The following is a 9,047-nucleotide window of genomic DNA, read 5'->3' as shown; positions in this document are numbered from 1 at the left end:
GGAAGGTGAGTCTTAAACTTATATCTATGTTTCATTGTACGTTGTATAACAATATTTGCTGTGAATTTAATAACAGATGTCTTCGATCACTAAGACAGCGACGGTTAAAAAGCATTTAATGTACAACATAGATTGGGGGTGAATTGGTTCACTAATATCAGTAGAACAAGACCAAGATCAAGATCAAAGTGATTTGTAATTTAGTTGTATGAAAAAGCACTTCACCCAGTTGTCATTAATTTACTGTCTCCATCAGTGTGGCACAAATTATTGGATCATTGACTTTACTTTTATAAAACACGAAATGCTGCTTGTAATGTGCAGGATTGGTGTCTGTTCTCCGTGTTAAAGTTGCACCTCTGTTTCATGGAACAACTTAATTGTCTCAAACATGTGCACAAGCAGCACACACGAGTCATGATACCCCAAGGCCTAGATTAATTAAGCTATGAAAACCCATGAGCAGAGAGCATTCAGCAGGTGCCTGTTTGCCTTGGTATGGGACTTGTTTTTGGCAGTGGTGCAGTGGCTCATTATAAATCTATAATTAAGTTACATTTTTATTTGCTTTTTTAGCATTCTGTCATAGGGGATAAACAGGGCTTAAACTCTGATTCTGCTAAGTGTACTCTTGGCTACATTGCTATTATATGCTATTCTTATTCTTTATTCTTCCTCAGGAATTATACTTTAACAAAGATGTGAAGGAGAGGCGAAGCGCGGTACTGTGCGTGTCACTCACAGGCTTTTATCCTGTGCCTCCTACAGGTGTTCTTGTTTTCAACTTGCTGTTTAGGCGCATCACGTAATTCTTAAAATCTCTTGATTTGTTCTTAATCCAAAACAAGCTGATCTGCTCACCCTCCCCATTTCTCCCACTCTCTGTATCTCAGCACAAAAACAAACATTGCGCCCTCCCGCTGGCTGAAGGGATGGTCCTCAGAACCCCCACAGTTCAGCTCATCCCGTGTAGGGGCGTGTTGGCAGCGCTAAGTGAATGTGATGAAGCGGCTCTCTCAGGGCAACGTCTGTTATTTTCAGTCACCTGCCAGCAAATAGGGAGGGTGAGATGCACAGCAGGGGCCTGGACGAGGGATGAGCAGGGCTGTGGGAGAGAATCCCCCTGCCTGCAGGGTGGTCAGACTGAATGAGAGTCACCACCACAGCGGTAACGTTTGCCAAGAGCTTGTTCAAGCTAACAATGGGGCCTGTGGAGGGGCAGACTGGGCAGGAAATTGAGGTTAACAACATTGTTACATATTAAACAGGTTTCTGCTGTGCATATAAGGTGCTGAATAGTAAATCCTTGAATAATCAAGTGTATTTAGTAGTAAAAATCTCAAAAAAATTGTACTAAATCTGAATATTTATGGCTCGTTCTGGAAACACTATTATAAAGAGCTTTTATTTGAAGAGACATTAAAATTATAGTGAGGTCATGCACAGTTTGCTAAGAAATGCTGAAGTACAGTATGTTTAATATATTTGGTTAGTTTAATTCTAACTCATTATTCTTTCTGTAAAACATTATACAGTTGTTAAAACTCACTGAATTTCAGAAAAACAAATGCTTATAAATAAGCTATACAATATAAGGCACACATAAGGCAAACGCTCTTCAAGTGATGCAAGTAGTCAGCAATTGTGAATCTTATGAGTTTACACAGGTGCTAATTGTTCATTACAGTACAGGTCTTAGCACTAGTTTTTTTGCTCAAGCTTTACCACTGAATCTCACCGCTCTCCTTTACTCTTTCCCCCACTGTGCTTTGCCCAAGGGAGAGCCGCCTTCTACATGTTGTAATAAGGGTAGCTGATATAATGAAGGTCATTGTAATCAGAGCTAATGTGCCAAGGAGTCAAGACACTGTAGCTTTATTTGCCAGCAAGGCCCGGCATTTGGTACCCATGGGGATCAGGCTGATAGTGTTATCTTTGCTAACCTGACTCTAATACAGGCCTTGCTCCGCTGTTTGTGTCGGTGTCGGAGCTGAACTTTTCCCAGTGATCTCTTCCATGTGTGGATGGGCATGGATTGGGTTCCACTCTGCTCCATCCTGGTTAAATCCCATCCCAAGGTGTTTGGCTTCTCCGAGTTCACATACTGTATTCAGAGAGCAGGACTCCCTCCCGCTGACTGTCTGACTTGGAAAACACACTGGGCTCACATAGGCTTCAGTTGAATGTACTTGACATAGGAACATTACATTGACGTCTGCTGAGGACTGCCTCATAAGAGATGACCTCTAAATCTAATCCTGTCCCTCAGGATATGCAAATGTCCTCAGCTCAAATTTGATTTGTTTTTGTCAGTTCAGGACACAGCAGTTTGTTTACAACTGTTCCCACACAGTGTAAAAACTGCATGGTGCAAATAAGTAGCCCTGCTTTATTAGATATTTTACAACCTTGCTCACCAGACTGTTTTGATATTAAGGTCTCATATAAATGTACTTTTCACTTTGGCATTGGAGTGTTTTTTTTTCTTAGCTAATAATTTTGAGTGAAGATCAATTACATATCAAGGTAAGACTTAGCTATCAAAATGAAACAGATCAAATCACAGCAGTGACTCATTTCCTATAATTACTTTATTTTGTTGTTGCCATGTAAATGGTTTATTAAATAACATGTAACCAACTTGTTAGTTTATGAACAGATGATTATTGCCAAAGCTTAAAAAAGTTTCACAATTGTCTTTGTCATCATTTTTCATTCGTGAGAATTTTCAGATGTCTGATGACCCGTATGTGACTGAATATTTATCAGGAACCCCAAAGTCCATAAAATCAGAAACAAAACCCGCCTCTAGTGGGGATCCTCAGCAGAACTTAAAGGTTCATTACCATTTCTCTCACTTTTTTATACTTGGCTTTTTAATGTGCCGCTTTCTGTAAGAAACATCAAAGGCCTTTTTTCCTATTCATCTGAGCACCTCCAGGAAAAAAAGCCTACCCATATCTAACCCCATGCAAGTCCCTTGGTCCCATCATTCAAACTTCCAAGCCCCGCTTTGTGGCTTCCTAGAGGACCACGGTGAAATGATCTCTTTTGTTTCGCATCATTAGTTCCATCTGTTGTGCGAGCAGGCCTGTCTGTTCCGGAGCATGGCAACGTGATGGTCGCCAGGGGCGATTGGAGACGCTACTGTCCCGGTGGCTTGTGGCTCGACCTCCGCCACCACATTGCCTCGTCCGTGATCCCCATGACACTCCCACACTCTCTTGACTGTTTTTACTTATTTATTCATACATCTGGGGAAAACAGAAGCACAATGGTGCTTCATATGCATGAAATACATTTAATTTAGTTTCTTTTGGAAGGAAGGAATTTAGTGATGTGATGTTATTTGTATCTTTACACATAGTTGTCTATGATACGAGTGTAAAGCAGTATATACTTTTTAGTGTCTTGTAAGTGATAGTATGTAATTACATACAAATCCCTTTCACATTATATGTCCACTCTGTGTTGACTACACACTTTAATAGGTCAGATTTGTGTGCTTATTTTCTTGCAGTTGGGAGTAAATGATGCGCCAAACAGATGTAGCATTTTCTCGCAACAAGGAAATATTTTATTCATGATTCACATGAATGATAAATCTTCAGAAAGTCTTAGCGCTGATGGGCATACACAATTTAACATCTGTCTTTCTCCGAATATTTAATCGCAAACCAGAACACTTGGGACTCAGTGTTGGATTTTCCCTCTCACATTGCTTGATCTAATATCTTCTTTAAAAGCAGAGCATCCTGTAAGGAAGACTGAAATGAAAAACATGCCAGCCACACACTCTTCTAAAGAACAATGCAGGAAATATACTGTATGACTGTCTTCCAGCCCTGTCACTGTGAATCTATGCAAATCAAACTATACCTAAGACAGAGAAACGTGGCCTTAGATTCTAATTATAATTCGTAATTCTCAAACGAATATTTCCATAATGTCTCCCAAGTGAATTGCTCTGGCCTTATCAACATAGTGTGAATGTTCAGCACAAGGGCATCTGTGTGCATGTCAGTGCGGAGATCACCAGATCATTTTCATTGAAGATGGAGCCATCAAAGGTCATAGCCATCCAAATGACCTAACCTTGCAATGTAACACCTGGGTGTAAAAGTGGACTCATCTTATCTACTGGGATGGGTGTAATGTACCTCTAATGTATAAAGTGCAGAAATAAAATAAGAGTTATAGTTTGGTAGAGGAGGTTCAGTGTGGACTAGAGAACGCTGTAACTCTATAGGGTGAAATAGCTGTGTTGGTATCACCCGAGGTGACAGGCTATTGCCAAAGTGCTGTATTTGTTGGAACCATTATGAAATAAAGTCTGCGAAAAAGGCCAATATTCAGTTTGAATTGATTCCTGGAAAACGCCAGAAGTGAATATGCTTTCATTTTGATAGTATTACTATGGATAAAATGTGTTGTGTCAGTTTCTCCTCGCCATTACTTTGCTCCATTAAGGCAAAACCGACTGATTTTATTTCTGCTCAGTCTATTTTCTGTGATAAAATGAAAATCTGAGAGCTTTATTAAGTCTGAGTGACACCTAAAGCTGAGAGCCAACAGGAAAATAAGTCATGTGGGATCTAGTTTCAGTTCATTTTTCCTCAATTTCCATCTCCTGATCAAATACTGCACTTTCCAGTAGGGGCCTAATGGGAGTGTCAAGTTCACAAAGGCCCTCTCGTCTCCTCTGACTCCATTACCTGATAACAGCACTGGTTTTGGTGCGTATTTGCACAGTGCAGTTTAGCTGGGCTTGCGCTGTGAACATTTGTAGCAGGTTGTAATTGAAGCTGCATTGAGGCCATTTTATTAATTTGCACAAATCTTCCCTGCACATGTTTCCAAGTTGCTATGGGCACTAACCCATCTCATTTTCTTTCCTGTACTTGACTATTTGTACTGCTCTTTTTAGTAAAGCTTTTGAATGCTGCTCTTCTTCAAGCCAAACAAACATGACCACTGATGTCTTGGGTTCAGGGCCTTTCAAACAACCTTTCAATAAAACAAGCTCAGCTGTGAGACATACAGGATCTCTCATGCTGCGCAGCCCCGCTGAAAATACCCTCCCTCCTGTTTCAAAGCCATCAGCTTTTGGTTCCCGCAGGAGAGCCAGCGTTATCCTGCAGGGTTTATTTAAACTTGTTAGGAAGGTCTTTCCTTTTTTTAATACGGTAGGTTATGTGACATTTAGGAGAACCGCACCACATATGAAACTGATTTTATTTGACTTATTGATCCAAATTTCATGACTACATGTGCCAATTTCCTGTGACAGGTTTTTGATATGGTCTGTGTGGTGCTAGGCAGGCTACACCTGCAGCTCATCTGCCTGTGGTATAAACATAGGATGATGGATACTGAGATGCCTGCGAGGAAGGAGAAAGACAAATGAAGAGAGATGAAAAATGCATCCTTTATAGTCTGATACTGAGATCCATGACTTGTTTTTATTGACCTTTCCTCTTTTCTTTCCCATATACATCTACAGTATGAGATACGCGACCTAAATAAATGTCATTTGACCAGCTCGGGTTACGGTGTCATACACTGACAAGTGGTATTTTGATAGAATTCATTCAGTTGTGTGGATTATAGCTGTTCTGTTGCATCAACCTATATACAGCTGTATTTCCCTGAATGTAGGAACTTGCACTGCATCACTCCTTCTTAACTGCCTCTTAAATCGTCAAACTGGTCAGTTTGAGTGTGTTAGTTTTTTGTATTATCTTGGGTGGACAACTATGCTTTGGCTCAGACATTATTGGACCATTAAACCGCAGCCTCTCCCACTCTGAAGCACTTTCAGTTCTGTATAAATGCATTGGAATTACTTCCAGAGGGGTAGGGTAGGGGTGCAAAAGACTACTGGAAAAGCTACTTGTTCTCTTAATGATGTCTTGTCCTTTTGAAAGTCGTCATCTCCAGTCACAAATGGATGAGTATGGCAGCGAAGCACCCCGGGGACTGAGGTCATCCCAGCCTTCTTGTTTCAGCACAGGAAGTTACTTCCCATGAAATGAGGCAGGACGGTTTGCGTTAAAAGTTGAATTTGTTGATGGGGGATGTGTGCGTGTGTGTGTGTGTGAGTAGGGGGGGACACATATACCACATAGTAATTATTGTGGGAGTGGATAAATTGGCAGGTATTTATAATTAGTTTGCTGCCCACTAATAGCTGTACCATGAGAAACACCGTAATCATATTTCTGTTTTTCAATAACTGTGTCACGTGTGATAGCTAAATGTTTTAACTAATACAATTTTTGAGCCACAGAAGTCAGAAATCTTTTTTATAAATGGCTTTGTTGATTATTATATATCAGCACTTGGCAGTATTAGCATCATCGAGTTGTTGTAAATGCAGTGTCTGAGTTTAAGCGTGCATTGTGAAAGAAGTCAGGAATTTTCGCATGGGAGTGTGCACAAAGATAATCCATTCATTGGCAAGCTAGGGCATTAAACTATCAACACCCATCTATTATGGTTGCTGTCATGGTTGCATGAGTGAATAGCTGTCAAATTGAAAATTTGGTTAAACAGTGGAATTTACAAAGTCTATATTTTGACCACTTCTCAGTGGGGTAGCAGTCGAAGGGAGAGAGTTAGTAGCATAAAACCCAATGCGAGCAGCAGTTTTTTGTGCAACACCACAAAACCTCAAATATATTCTGAAACATTACACCTAAACTGTGAAATAATAAAGCTAAGGGTATTGGGGCAGGAAGTTAACAGTCTTAAGGCTTAATGGGAAGCTGTATTCCCCATGCAAAGAGAAATGCTGGGGCAGTGGTACAAAATAGACTTTTTTTTTTTCAAACCCAGCACCTTTCGACTACATACAAGCACACATCAAGCGGGTGAGGTGTAGTCAGTGATATACATGACATGTGTCTCTAAGGACCCTCTGATTTGTATAATATCCTTCAGACAAGGTCACAGCAGTGCCTATGTCTTTGAAGACAGAGGAAAGAGAACATGTTCCCCCTTCATAGTGCCTGTGGAATAGAACAAACGTGAGATCATGGTGTCGAGGGGCTTCCACTCTTCAAAGTTGATATGAATCAGACATGAAACGATTTAGATAAAGTGATAGTTATCTTGATTCCCGGCGCCGTCCATTGAATAGACGCAGTAATGCATAGGGAAGCTGAATAGCTGTGTTTTAGTGTGAAATCCTGGGGAAATGTATCCATCTGGTGTATGAATAATTTAGATGGCTCAAGTTGGTTCCTGTTGCTGTTGTGTTTGCACTAAGCTTTCTCTCTCAGCTCAGCACCCCCTCCACCACCCAGCCTCCCTCTCTGACATCACTCCTGAGGCTTGTTTGTGATGCTTAAAGGGAAGTTGGGCCACATGAGGAATTGTGGGGAGGAGAGACTCCCGTTCTCTCGCCTCTGTGCTTTCCATCTCCCTTCTTTCCTTCTTAAACCTACACCTACACAAATCTCATAAACAGTTTAACACCCACTGACACATATTCTCTATCGCACACACACGCACACACACTGTAGATGGAGAGAAGCTGCACATGTACGGCACACCTTGCACACCTTTAAAGTTTGAAAGGCTTGGATTTCAATAATTAAAATCTGATCATTATAGTGCACTGAGCACAGTTAATAAGACTGGGTGTGACTGATAATAGATTTGTACATGGCACTTGCAAATGCATGACACAGCACTTAACAGAGATACATTAGAGTTGGTAAAAGTTTTTCTAATATAGAACACAAACACACTAAAACATAGTCACATACAATGATGGTACGTATGCAAATGCAAATCTCATAGCTAAACACATACATGCATACTGGTATATGCCAAATGTATACGTATACCTTCAGAAACCATGTTCTGACAAACGCATGCAGGCAGTGTTTGCGGACATACACTTAACACACTAACATGCAAATCCACTAATATGCCAGGCCAGCTATACTTGCCCTGCATTGATTAAATTATTGTAAAAATGCAAATATGCTCAGGTTGAGTTGTGTCCTCTAGTGTAATCCAGTCCCTGTCTTTAAAGGAACCAGTCAGGATGAGGGAGGTAGCACTGAGGACTAGGAGGAGGGAAAAACAGAGCGAGAGAGAGAGAGAGAGAGAGAGAGAGAGAGGAGGGGGTTGTGACAGGCCCTTGGAATCTCAACCTCTCTCTCCTGGCGCCCGCACTAATCAACCCCTGTAATTTATGCAGAAAATATGATTTATATTTAATTTCACTACACTTGCATTGTTAATTTGAGATGTAATTAACGCGTCGCCACGGCAACTAATTTCTCAATGCTGTAAATTATCACCGCCTTTTCATCAAAATTCAGTTACTTTGGCTCCTGTGTGCAGTGTTGTGATGCAATTAGGTTACCAGGGCAACCCCAAAGTGTTAATTTTCTTTTGTTACATTGCAGCGAGGCAGAAGTTTTAATACCACAAGTCATTTTCACTTTTTTGGTGAACAAAGCACTTGGATTTTTCTTACTTGAATAAAAAAAAAGGGTTCAGGGGTGTTAAACTGTGCCTGTGGAACATGCTGCTCATGAAAACAGGTATACAATGCTCTGTGCAGCTCTTCCTAACACTTGTTAATGTTGTTGTGAAGTGAGTTGATTTATAGCTGAGAATTGTCTGCTATTGCAAGTAAAGGTGTTTCAAAGTGGCCATTTGGGAAAGGGAATATTTATCAAAGGGAACCAACATTATATAAATGCGAAATGTTTTCGTTATTTGAATGTAGGAGACTCCGACTTTCTCCATCATACATCCTCCTTTCCTCTCTCTCACTGTGTCTTTCTGACATACAAACATGATTACACACACACCATGGCACATTTTCAGTACTTGCGCTCCTTTTATTCCCCCAACAGTGACTGTGAAATGACTCAATATTTTAATCAACTGTATCTAATTTGCACTCCAACAGAAGATAGGGCCACATGTGTGTTGTTGTTGCCCTGGCTGGCACTGAGTATGCCCACCGGATGGCTCTGAGCCGCCCCGGATTGCCACGCTTGCCAGTCTCAGTGGCCCACTCA

Source organism: Anabas testudineus, chromosome 7 (genome assembly GCF_900324465.2).
Source record: "Anabas testudineus chromosome 7, fAnaTes1.2, whole genome shotgun sequence".
NCBI classification, from domain to species: Eukaryota; Metazoa; Chordata; class Actinopteri; order Anabantiformes; family Anabantidae; genus Anabas; species Anabas testudineus.
Note: the sequence above shows the minus strand (reverse complement) of the source record.